We start from the raw sequence: 14,200 nt of genomic DNA, 5'->3' as shown, positions 1-14,200 counted from the left end.
AAACTGTGTGGCATACAAGCTGAGCAGGGCCAGGAAAGACAGTTACAAATGGAAATTAGATCAGGAGTCTTCCAAGATTTAGGTTCATAGGTTCATACTAGGCTATCTGCCCTGGGGCAATTATAAGCATAGCCCGATTCTGTATGGCTTACGCCACCCCTTGATTTGAGCATACTGTGTCCTTTTTAAGGTTTAGTTTACTGTGCCTCTGTCTAATAGTGACACGGGAGTAATCACTGGGACAAACCTACAATCCCCCATCCACCTATCGAGATTCTTCTTGAAGAGATTCAGTGAGGTGCTCTGCCTCACATGAACTGGAATTCTATTCCAGAGCGAAGGGAGCCTCTGGGTTATGAACCTGTCCCTCCAGCAAGTTCTATTTATTTCTGTGCTGAGGTTCAAGTCCCTCGAGCATGTGGCTCTAAGGGATTTAGATTTACTGAGGTGGAGCATGTCCATTAATTCTGGATTTGACATAGCTTTGTATGTCAGGCATAGATCGCCTCAAGTAGGTGGTATGCAACTGAGTAGAGCTGGAGTTTTTTTAACCGAGCAGCATATGGCATCTGTTTGAGACCCTTGATCCTCTTGGTGAGATACTTTTGGGGTCTTTCTAATTGCTGCAGGTGTCGGGTAAGGTACATCCCAAAAGGGGCATTGTATTCTATGATGGGCCTGATGAGGGATGAATAAAGGGCACGATTACCTCTCTTGATCTAGATGTGAAACCCTTCATGATGAGGTGGGCTATGTAGAAGGTCTTTCTAACCACTTTGGCAATGTGGTTTTCAAAGGAGAGATTGCTATCAACTTGGGTCCCCAGGTCCCTAATAACTTTCTCTGTACTTAATGGGTTTCCACCTATGTGGTAATTTGTGGGCACATTGTTTTTGCCAAAGGGTATGACTATACATTTTTTGGCATTTAGCTTTAAACCATGGTGCTGGCACCAGTTATCTGTCTCTGTGAGACCTTTTTGAAGGATGTTTGTGTCAGCTGGAGAGTCGATTATGGTGCCCAGTTTGCAGTCGTCTATGAACTTGGTGAGCCATAGTCCTCCCACGTTTGCCTGTACCTTGGAAAAGTATATACCGAACAAGAGTGGTCCCAGGACAGAACCCTGTGGGATGCCACTTGTGACCGGTTTCGAGTCTGACATGGCTCCAGCAACTCTCACTCTGTGGGTTCTGTCTTTGAGCCAGTTTGTGACCCATCTTGTGACATAGGGGTTTATATTTAAGCTGGATAGCTTATCTATGATGCCCGAGTGGGGTATTGTGTCAAATGCCTTTGCAAGGTCCAGATAGGCTGTGTGGACTACCTTCCCTTCATCTATGGCTTTGGTGACTGTTTCGAAGAAGTCAACCAGGTTCAAAAGGCAGGATCTGCCCTTGACAAAGCCGAACTGTGTAGGATCTAGTGTCTGTAGGTCCCCAATGTCTTTGTTTATGAGCTCCATGATGATCCTCTCCATAGCCTTGCAGACTAAGCTAGTTAGGCTTATGGGGCGATAGTTTCCAGGGTCCATAGAGGCTCCACCTTTGTGGAGTGGGACCACTGTTGCTATATGCCATTCTGTGGGCACATATCCTGTAGTGAGGGTGAGATTGTATAGCTGTTTTATTTGAGGGATTAGTTCCTCTTGGAGTTCATGTAGGACGCAACCTGGGACGCCATCTGGTCCCATGGAAGCAGTGTTTTTTGCTTTGGAGAGGGCAGCCTTCACCTGAGCATCAGAGATGTTTGGGAGGCAGCCCTCTGCCAGGATAGATACTTGCTCTTTTGGGGGGGAGGGGGTGGAGAAGTTTGCACTGAACCTGTCTGCCAGGATATTGGTGATGTCTGCGGGTTCAGTGTATTTTTTGTCATTTAGAATCAACTCAGAACAAGTCTGCAAGTTGCATCCCAGGTTCCTAACATAACTGAAAAAAGCCTTATGATTGTCTTTGGTGTCCTGTGCAATTTTTCTCTCGAAGCTGGCCTTGGAGGATTTTATGAGGGATCGTAATTTTTTGCTAGTACTGATCAGAGATGCCTTCCCTATTAGGGATTTTGCTCTATCATGTAGTAGCTTCCTCCTTCTGTTGTACAGTTTATTTATGGCAGGGGTCCACCAGACTGGATGCCTGCCTTTGGATGATTGGGTCTTGGTTTTGTTTGGGATAGCATGATCCATGCATTCCTGGAGATGTCCGTAGAATGCGTTTATATAGGATTCTGCAGTTTGGGCCGTAGTTACCACTGGCCCTGGGGCCTTGAAGGATTCCACTTCGGTTTTGAGAAGTGAGAAGTTCACTTTTGAGAAGTTTTTCACTGTGGTTTTCTGGGCTGGTGGTGGGGTCGGGATGTGGACATCCAGTGAAATTAATTTATGGTCTGATCTTACCAATGAGGGATATACTTCTGGTGTGGAGCATAGAGTCCCCATGTTGGTAATGATCAGGTCTAGTATGTTGTCCCCTCTGGTGGGAGTGGTGACTAGTTGTTCCATAACATTTGAGTTTATAATTTCCAGGAACCTTTGGGCTAAGGTGCTGGGGCTTGAATAGTGCTCCCAGTCAATGTTTGGGTAGTTGAAGTCACCCAATATAATGGTGTTCGGAGAGATCTTCATGTTCTCCAATGTTTTCAGGAAAGCCGAGTGGGATTCCTGACTTTGAGAGGGTGGTCTGTAGGATGCTATAAACTGAAAAGCAGTCTTTCCCACTGTTAGTTGCACATGGATGGTCTCTGATACTTCCTGCAATGCCACTAACCTGGAGGTGTGGATATCCTTGATAAATATGGAAACTCCCCCTCCTTTTGTGGTTCGGTCCGGGTTTTGGGGCCGAAAAGCATGATATGAGGTATAGCCTGGTAGTGCTGGGGTGCTCTCTGGAGCCTTGAACCAGGTTTCTGTCACTGCCCAGATATCAATGTTCTCCATACTGATGAGAGCTTCGAGTGCGTGCATCTTGAAGTTAAGACTTCTGGCGTTAAGCAGCATTACCCTTAGTTTCTTGTTCCTTGTGCTGTCTATGGGGGTGGGTTTGACTTTTGAGCCTTGTCTAAAAAAGGCACTATGGGGGTGGCAAGAGCCTTTGCCAATATCCGAAAGCCCAGTGGTGACAGGTGCAAGCCGTCCCTAGCAAAGCAATGTGGCTTGTCGAGCATGTCATCCCAGGATGACAGACACTGGATCCCCTTTGAATGACACCAACATTTTAGCCAATTGTTAAAATCGATCATTTTGTCTTTGTACTGTAGCATCATTCTAGGTGAGGGTAAGATGCTGCTCAAGGTCAGGGTCATACCAGCCTGGGCTACATGATCAGAGAGCTCCTCTATGTCTCTTTTCATGTAGTCCAGGGAGGTACATCTCAGGTCATTCACACCAGCATGTACAATGACTGAGTCATATTTGTATTTGCTTTGGAGTGACCTGAGTGCTTGCGTTATGTGCAGGATCCTAGCACCTGACAGGCAGCTCACCGTGACCTTCTCTTTATTCAGCCTGGTGAGCGGGACGTCAGTGTGTCTGACAATAGAGTCACCTATTACAAGAGTATCAGGTGTGTTATTCAGCCTTAAGGGCTGTGGCTGCTTGGCACACTGACTTTTGGGAGTTCCTCAAGTAGACCTCTTTGCCTCCTCTGAACTCTCAACTGACAAGATTATGTTCCATGATTCCATTCAAAAAAGCCTGGAAGACAGATGCTTTTTCTTTTCTTTGGACAGAAATGCTCCTGTATGCTTTTCCACCCTTTCCACTAATATTGAGGGTACTTATGAAAATTCAAATGGAATCCTCCAAGATCATTGTGGTGACTCCCTTCTGGCTCAGGCAACCGTGGCTCTCCCTTGTTTTGGAAATGGCAAGAGGCAATAACCACAGCTTCCTCACAGACTGGTTCTACTCACACAAGCACAAGGGTGTATGATATACCCCTATATCAATCAACTTTAATTTACTGCCTGGATGATAGGGTGTTTATTTCCTTTAGGCCCCTGTTTACTGGGGATGTGAAACAGGTACTAATGAAGGAAAGAAAGCCTGCTACTAGAAAGTCATACATTAGTAAATGGAAAAGACATTCTAATTGGTGCCAACAACATAACTAGCACTCATTCAGAGATAGTTGTTCTCCGGTTCTGCAATATTTGTGTGAGTTATTATCTTATGGCCTTTCTTATTCCTTTATCAAGGTTCATTTATTGACTATTTCAGCATGTCTGCCCATAGATTCTCCTCTTTCAATGCAGTCTCATGCCAAAATGTACTTGAAAAGGATTTTGCATAACAGGCATTCAAGAAAACCGGTGGCCCCTCTTCGGGATGTTAATTCTGTGTTAGAGAAGCTAACACTTGCTCCAGCTGAACCAGCTAATCTGGTTGGCTTGAGGTTCTTAACATGGAAGCAAGTTTTACTGATTGCTGTAATCTCTGTAAGAAGGGTATTTGAGTTGCAAGCTCTTATGGTGAGTCAACCCTATCTCATTTTCACAGGAGCAGGGTGTCGTTGAGAGGTAATCCTTCTCTTAGGTCTAAAGTGGTATCTGAATTTACTTTAAACCAAACTATCCATCTCCCTGTTTTCTTTCCTATACCTAAAAATAAAGGAGGAAGAATATTCCATAGTTCGGATGTCCACACACAACTCAGTTACTATCCTGACAAAACTAAATCTTTCAGATCTTAGGATGAATTGTTAATTTCTTGTGAAGGTAAAAAGAAGAGGGGGCAACCTATGTTAAAACAGACTATTTTCAAATGGTTGTCCAAAATTATTACCTTTTGTTATGCTCACCGTAACAAAACTATTCTAGGCAGGGACAGTTATTTCATTCAACTTTTTGTAATTGTATTACATTTGACACTATCCTTTTTTTCTGAAATTCACTTTGAAATTTAAAATTGTATGTAACAACTTTCGAACAGAAGGCTCTTAAGAAGTGTGTTTGAGGAGGATTATTAGTTCATAAGAACATTCAGTGCCATTACAAGCATCACATACAGTAGATAACTGTGTTCCTTGTAAGCATTTTAACACAACTCCAACAATGCAAATGCCATAGGTATTACAAACTCCTTTAGACAGGAAAATTATGAAATGGCAGAAATGGGGTACCTAAAGTTATGAGACACTACTTCACGGATACTTTACTGCATGCTTTGTTAAGACAACAAAATGTTTGAGTTATAACTCTATAGAACTAGGTGTGTATAAAAAAGTGCTTCGACATCTTGATGAGACAACCAAGCTTGCAACACAAAAGCCTGGCTGGCTGGCCATAGTGTCTCGTACTGCAGTAGTTCAAGTGCTTAAAATTTTGTATAACAAGCACTTGAACACATTATCAATACGAGTAACTGCAGCATTTTTATAGCTTCAATTTTACAAAGTGGGAAGCCCCTTCTCCATCCTACAGTGTGGAAGCAACCCCCCCCCCCCCATACTTCTGAACCTAATAATTCTCATTCTGATGTAATTTTCCTTCTGAGAAATAGCAGTCACTGACAGGCAGTGTAAAGCCTGTATCACTCCTTCTCTATGAGACTGATCAGAGTATTTGTTAAGCAGACATGTAAGAGCAGTATCATCTCACTTGTATATATCTCAGGTTTAAAAAAGGATGAATAATCAATGTAACAATTGAGCGGATGTGCTCAAACAGCTTTGTTATGAGCTAGCTTAATCTCATCCGAACACCTGAAAGTCTAAATCAACTCATTTGCATCAGCTTAAGTTGCATTAGAACATCTCTGGTATATAGGTTCTTAGTATACAGGTACCTTAAATGTTAAAACCAATCTCTGGCATATCCAATAGATGTTGCTTTATCAAAGATAACTCCCAAATCTGCTCTGAATTGGTGGTCAAGAATACACATACACAAACGCCACAGATATAGCCAACCTGCTGGCAGACAAGTTCAGTGAAAACTTTACCCCCTGTCCTCCCCATCAATAAACCAGGGCATCCCCAGCACCTGCCCCCTCCCCTCATCACCAGGGAGCAGGTTATTAATGCCCTCTCAAAGGCAAAAAAATACAGCCTCCATGGGACCTGACAACATCCCTGGGTGTGTCCTACATGAACTCAGCAAGAGCTCTCAGAACCAATAGGCACCATATTCAACCAAAGCCTGTGCACCGGCTTCATCTCAGCAGAATGGAAGCCAGCCACTGTCATCCCTCTGCACAAAGGTGGAGTGTCCACTGACCCAGGCAATTATAGGCCCATCAGCCTAACTAGTCTGATCTGCAAGGCCATGGAATGCATTATCATGGACTTTATAAACAATGACATTGGCAACCTCCAAACACTTGATCCCATACAGTTTGGTTTTGTCAAAGGGAGATCATGCCTGTTAAACTTGGTTCCCTTCTTCGGAACAGTCACCAAAGCCTGGATAAGGGCAAGACAGTGCACACCGCCTACCTTGACTTAGCCAAAGCCTTCAACACTATTCCTCACTAGGGCATAATAAATAAACTCTCCCAGCTAGGCATCAATCCATATGATACCAAATGGGTAGCTAACTGGCTCACTGATAGAACCCACTCAGTCAAAATATCGGAATCCACCTCTAGTAGTAGACCCGTAACAAGCAGCATATCCCAAGGATCGGTCTTTGGGCCTCTACTATTTGGGATATACTTTTCTGGGGTGCAAGCAAAACCAGTGGTCTGTGGCTGACCAAGTTTGCAGATGACTGCAAGCTGGGCACTTTCATAAGTTCCCCTAGAGATGTGAACATCCTTCAAGAGGGCCTTAACTAAACTAATTACTGGTGCCAGAAGCATGGCCTCAAACTGAATGCCAAGAAATGCATCATTATCCCCTTTGGGGAAAATGGTGTCCCCACTAATTATCACATTAATAACAATGTACTTAGCATGCAATCATTCATGAGAGACTTGGGCACTCAGGTTGCTAGCAACATGACGTTTGACCACTATGTTGCCTCCATTGTATGGAAGGCTTTTTACATGGCCCAGCTCATAAGTAAGGGTATTTCATCCAGGAACAAGGAGGTCATAACATCACTGTGCTCCTCCATTATCAGACCTATTATTGAGTACAATGCCCCCTTCGGCATGTACCTTGCCAAGCAAATGGTGCAGGTGGAGAGACCACAGAGGTTCCTGACCATGAAAATCCAGGGTCTCAAACACCTATCCTATACAGATAGGCTAAAAGCCCTGTCCCTCTACTCAGTCTCATATAGACTGCTCAGAGGTAACCTGTGTCTGGCATACAAGGCCGTCTCAGACTCAGCCTTGATGGAGTTGCCTCAAACTCCACTCGCACAACCCACATGCAAGGTCTCAAGCTGGTCTGTAACATTAATAGAACTTGTTGTCAAGATAGATTTGTGTCCCAATGACTCCCCCATCTGTGGAATAGACTTCCTCTCCATGTCAAGCAGAGTACCTCACTAGCCCTCTTTAAGAGGAGCCTGGATGACTGGATGGGAAACAGAAAATATAGCACTGGGATCCCACCTGTGTCCTTGCTGGACAGGGAAAACAGGTGCTGACTTTGTGGGAACATGGGTGAAATTCTTGGCTAGGCTTATAAGAGCCTCTGGGCCAATAGCCTAGTATTGTCCTATGAACCTACAAACCTTTGACCCTGTAGAATTATATTAAGTCTGCTCTCTGTTTCTGAATGCTGTATATGGGTCCATTATGAATACAAGCATTCACAAAACATTAATTACTATACTGCCATGTATCCTAAATCAAAAATTATCAAAAAACATGAAAGTACAGGGAACAGAATAAAATGCTTACTCAGATTTACTGTAAATAAATCAGAAGAAAAAAATGAAGCATATGATTCAGTTAAAATAACAAACAGGCATGTTTTTTGCAGGAGCTGTAACCCCTCCCCCCATATTGGGATTGTGACCTCACACCCTTGCTAATTATTAATATACTCACTCCAAGATCAGAATACCTTGGAATGAATTGAAACGAGTACTTATTAAGCTGAATGCTCCATTTACTTTTCTCTGAGGTACTGCGACTCTGGGGATATACTGTGTGTGTAGAAGCAGAGTTCTCACACTGGTGGCATGGGGGCAAGTTTCCTAAAAGTATAGTGCCTTAGTATAAGCAAACAAAGTAATCTGTAATATTTCTAGAGGTGTACATTATTTAAATAAAACATAGGTAAGCCTAAATACCATCTTGTTTGATATTTTTCTAGGCAATTTTTCTGAACCCCTCTACTGACCATTGACCTGCCACCACTGTCCATTTGTTCCCCAGTCCTGAGTGGGACAGCAGTCATTGGCACAGACATCAAACAGGCATCCATGAGGGGTGTTTCTGTTATTGCCTTACCTCTGTCTCAGTGGGGACTGATGTGGATCACATTCACCACAGTGGAGGCATCCTGTGCTCCTCTCCCCCCAGCATGTGTATGCTCCCACATACACTCCTCTTGAGGAATACTATCACTGATTTCAGTTTGCCAAGCCCACATTTCCTGGGCCACTGGTGTCATGTACCACTCAATCTACATATGAGTAAAGTGGCCAACAGAGATCAACAAATTCCTACCTCCATCCTATGACGGGCAAGCCAGAGGAAGACACTCTCCCATCATCCTCTAGCCTTCTCTTCCAGCTCACAAGATGGTAATCGAACTCTGATCATCTGAGTCATGGTCAAGGCTTTATCTCTCTATGCCAAAGAGCTGTGACATTTTTATGTTTTACTATTTCAATTTATTATGTTTTAAGTAGCATTTAGAACAGGACTGTTTTTAGATTTGCATTTTCTATGATATTGAGCCATAAAATATACTGTCCGGATGTCTCTATTTCATTTCATTTGATATTGCTTTAAAACACTGTTAAGTAAATCATAGCTTATTTTGAAGATTTGTTTATGAAAGTTGCAGAATATTCCATTGTACTGCAGCTACAGAATTTTAGAAAATGGAAACATTGAAATTTACATAAATCACATTAATTTAATTTCGGGCTACCTGCTGCACTTCTGAAATGTCTGTTTTGTATACTGTAAGAACAGTTCAGGATATTTTTCTATTGTTTTCCTGGTTTGGATATTACTAATATTGCTAACTGTGGTTCCTATGCAAATGCTACGTACAGAAGAGTTACATCAATAATGGAAAAGTAGCACCTCTTACCCATTTATGCTGAATAGTTATGGATTTCTTTTCTGTTTTTCAGTTTTACAGAACATTAAATGTGAAACATTACAGACATCAATACATGCCTATACCAGTGTTTGTATTCTATTCCAGTATGTTTCATATCATACGTATAGCTGTATTTTTTAATTTAACAGGGCATCTTAGGAAGTGTCTCCTTTGAGAAGTCTGGATACCAAGGGAGATGTTAAAGAATAATGCAGAACAAGATAAGAGACAATGCTGCCCTACAACTGAATGTGTTCTAAACCAGGAGCTTCCAGCTGGAGGTAAGACTGCTATATCCCATTGTTATATTTTTAAATTATCAGTAGGTAGTTATACTTTTTACACATCAATTATCTGGGCTAGTGGTTTCTTATACTGGGTCTTAGTACTGCCTGGATTTCTGCTATTTGTTATGATTTATTGTTACAGTGACTATCTCAAAGCTATATTGCAACTGTTAAATATAGAGAGCTTTACAAACTGTTTACAAAATTATGTATTTTTTAGTACCATATACATAGGTCTGTTAATTTTGATTCTATATACATAGGTCTGTTTGTTTATCACATGCATCCTTCACTGTGAGAAAATTCTATCACAGAAAACTAACAAGATCATGCACCGTTGTACAATATATAAGGAAGCCACACATGAGGAAGTACTACTTTAGAATTTCAAGATGGCAAAGAAATGCTGAGGGATGGATATAGCCCAAATGTTCTTATTTACTATTACAGTGGCTACTTATAGGCTCATAGATAGTACTAGGCTAACTGCCTTTGTGAGCCATTTTCAGCCTAGCCAAATACACCATGTGAGAATCAAACCCTGCACCTTATGTTTGTAAGGTAAACACCTTAACCATTATGCCAACCTCCCACCAATCATGAGGATATATATTTGTGGTAAGTGTACTTACACATATAAAGTATCATCTTTGCAGAGTATTTTTTTTTTGTTTTGGCTCTGATCATAGATTCAGTGAGGCAGGCACTGTGCTTTATATAACAGTCTACCAAAAATCATCATTATTGTCATCATCAACCCACTTTTTCCCATTTTCTACATGATGTTGGGGTGTCATGTCAACTGGCACCACCTCTCTCTCTATTCAATGCCACTCTTTTGCCTGCTTTGACACTCATGCCTGACTGTTGCAGGTCTTCTCTCATACAATCCAGTCACCTCTTTGCTGGATGCCCTCATTTTGTCTTGCCTTCTTCTTGTCTGTAGCAATTCTTCTTCACCAGATTGTCCCCTGCTTTTCTGCACATGCACAAACTGCCATAACCTGCTCTCTTTGACCTTTTCTGCAGCTGGAGTTACTTTTGCTTCTGCTCTTATGTTCTCATTTCTTTCTTCTTCTTCTGTCTCACAGTATGCATCCTACCACCAGGATCACTACCTACTGCCAGGCACTTCATCTCCATCACCTCTAGCTTCTCAACTGCTCTGCTTTTACTGCCCAGGTCTCTCTACCATAACAAAGCACTGTCACACAACTGTTTTGTAACCTTACTCCAGTTCTTTGGCATTTTTCTGTCACACACTAACCATGACACTCTGTGCCAGTTGCCTGCAGCCCCTCTGATTCTACCTTTGACCTCCCCGTTTAGACTTAAACTCTACCAAAGATGTCAGAAATATTAATTCTGTACTTTATTAGAAAGTGAATTAAGACTATGAGGGATGCCTGCATAAAGGAGATTTTCTGCAAGCAGCAGGAGTTGTGACACTTGAAAAATCCATAGAAACCAATAAAAGAAAATACATATTCTATTATATCTTATGGACTTCTGTAATCTTCAGCAGGATTTCCTGAGGAAGGCACAATGATTTTGTCAACTCACGAACATAGGGATATGAATTCTATCTTTAAAATGCGTTCCAAATGTATGTTGACATTGGTGTAGCTGCAATGTGGACTTCTTCAAGCACCTTCTTTAATACCCATGTCAGTACCAACATCGTTCCTACCTATGCCTTTTATATGGGTCACTGAAGTAGGCAATTCTGTCCTTTTCCTTATGCAGCACCATATATGTTCTCACCATAAGCATGCCTAGATCTTCACATTTTAATATGACTGTTTCACAAAGTAAAACTGTCTTACTGGAAATTTGCAAACAAGGACTGATGCTGGTACCTCTTAAGGACTAAAGTAGGTTCTGTGTTATCTTGATCAACTGAATATTTTAGGTTTTTATTAAGGCCCACAGCATACAGGCTGAAAATCCAAAGGCATTTTCTCTATCTCCTTCTGTGGTAGAAGATGGAGATTGTTATAATCTGAAGGTTTCATCTCAGTTTTTTTCTCCATAACTTTCAGTATTCCCATACCAAGAAAATCTTAATACCAGAGAAAACCCTTAGACTGGCCTATTACTTATTTTATACACCTGCAAATCACACTTACTTTTAAGGAAACTTTTTTTGTAACTCTATCTTTCCTATGTATATTTCTTTTTAACATTATTTGTTTAAGTTATAGTTTGTAGAGTGATTCAAAGTATCTATTTCTAGATTATTCATAAATAATGCAAATAGTAATCCTAGCAGTAGAACCTAATTCTGATTTCTAGACTGAGCTACATACTTTAACTTAACTTTTGTATTTTCCAAATACCATCTATCACAAATGGTATATCTCGTTTGATGGGGAAGACTCTTTAACTCTCTGATTCAAACATGCGCACTAGCAGTTTCACAGATAACAGCTATTGTCTATTTCATAGGGTGGTATTTCAATGCTATTTTCTATCTGAGAGCCTTACTGTTTTAGGAAAATCAAAAGGAAAGCAGGATTTTATGCCTTATGGAGTTCCAATTATTTTATGGGTGAAATAACCAGGAATTAAAAAGTACAGCTATATGCCAGAACTTAGCCTTGTTTAAATAAAAAAAATGTAAACAATAGTACCCACAAAGTATGGATGCTCAGATGGCAGTTGACTTATTTTCTAGGAAATGTTTTTCAATAGCCATTATAATGCTATATTAAATATTGGGAACCATTGAAGTGTGCTACATTTCTCTACACCAACTTTTTATATAAAGTATCCTCCCAGTAACTCAGTTATAGCTATAGTTTGAAGGTTTTAAAACAGACTACAGTGCTTTGCCAGAGATGGCCTTCATCTGTCTCCTCTGGGCTTCAGGCTTCTGGCAAAGGCTCTTGCCTTCCCCATAGTGCCTTTTTTAGGCAAAGCCATGAGCACAAAATTACCAACATGAAAAATTCTTCTAAATGAAATTTAAAGGTCATGGTGCTAAACACTAGGAGTCTTATCATGAAGCTGCACTCATCGCAAGCATTCCTCACCCTGGAGGATGCTGACATTTGTCCAGTCACTGAAACCTGGTTCAAAGCTGCTGAGAGCACCCCAGCCTTAGCAGGTTACTCATCCTACCATACTTTTAGACTCCAGATGGAGGGCTACAAAGCCAAAGGAGGTGGAATTTCAATATTTATCAAAGGCATACACACCTCCAGGCTGGTCAAACGTTATGACGCACAGGAGACACTCTAAGTGCAGTTAACTATTGACAAAACATCTATTCAAATCATAGCTAGCTACAGACCCCCAACCATGACTCAGGATACCCACTCTAACTATCTGGACTTACTTGACTCCATCAAGATTCAATCCTCTACCCTGATCCTGGGTGACTTTAACTACCCAACCATAGAGACCTATTCTAGCCCAAAAATGAATGCCCAGAGATTTCTTGACTTTGGATCAGCTGGTTGGCACCCCCATGAGAGGTGAAAATATCCTGGACCTTGTACTAACCAACATGAGTAGCCACTCTAGCACCCCTACAGCGTCATCCTCCTTTGTAAGATCCTACCATAAAGCAATCAGTTTCGAAGTCACCATCTCTCCTGACCCCCCCCCCTTGTCAGGGTCAAACAAAAAAACTTTTTCAAAGCTGACTACAATCTCCTTTGAGCAGGTATAAGTAGCTTCAAAGCCACCATTCCTTTAGTTGGAACTTACACTAATTTCCAAAACTACACCAAAAAACTATATGAGCACCTACATAGCCGTATGGACTCAGCAATACCTGACAGGACCAAATCATCTTCCTCAAGGAAGAGTAAATCTTTCTGGTGCACAGCAGCAATAAACAAACTCTATAATAAAAGGAAAAAATTGCTGTCCAGGACCAAGAAGGAGCAGGTGCCGAGTTGGAAGCACTCTCTCCTTTCTCTGAACAAGCAAATAAGGTCACTGGTGAAATCCTCTAAGGCTAACTTCGAGTCCAAATTGGCCACATCCACCAAGAACAATCACAAGGCCTTCTTTATATACTTCCACAATCTCAAAGGTAACACCCAAATCTGCTCTGACAGGTGGTCAAGAACACCACATACACAAATGCCGTAGATATAGCCAAAGTGCTGGCGGACAGGTTCAGTGAAAACTTCACCCCCCCTGTCCACCCCATCAGTAAATCAGAAGATCCCCAGCACCTGCCCCCCTCCCCTCATCACCAGGGAGCAGGTCTTTAATACCCTTTCAAAGGCAAAAAATACAGTCTCCATGGGACCCAACAACATCCCTGGCTGCATTCTACATGAACTCAGGCATGAGCTCTCAGCTCCACTAGGCACACTATTCAACCAAAGCCTGAGCACTGGCTTCATCCCAGCCAAATGGAGGACAGCCACTATCATCCCTCTACACAAAGGTTGGAGCATCCACTGACCCTGGCAATTACAGGCCCATCAGCCTAACTAGCCTGATCTGCAAGGCCATGGATCGCATTATCATGAACCTTACAAACAAGGATATTGGCAACCTCCAAATGCTTGACTCCACACAATTTGGTTTTGTCAAAGGGAGATCATGCCTATTAAACTTGGTCAACTTCTTCAAAACAGCCACCAAAGCCATGGATGAGTGGAAAACAGTGCACACCGCCTACCTTAACATAGCCAAAGCCTTCAACACTATTTCCCACTCAGGCATAATAGATAAACTCTGCCAGCTAGGCATCAACCTGTATATTACCAGATGAGCAGCTAACTG

The sequence above is a fragment of the Protopterus annectens genome, chromosome 12.part0, assembly GCF_019279795.1.
Source record: "Protopterus annectens isolate FY-2018-M chromosome 12.part0, PAN1.0, whole genome shotgun sequence".
NCBI lineage: Eukaryota > Metazoa > Chordata > Ceratodontiformes > Protopteridae > Protopterus > Protopterus annectens.
This window is presented reverse-complemented; position numbering follows the sequence as displayed.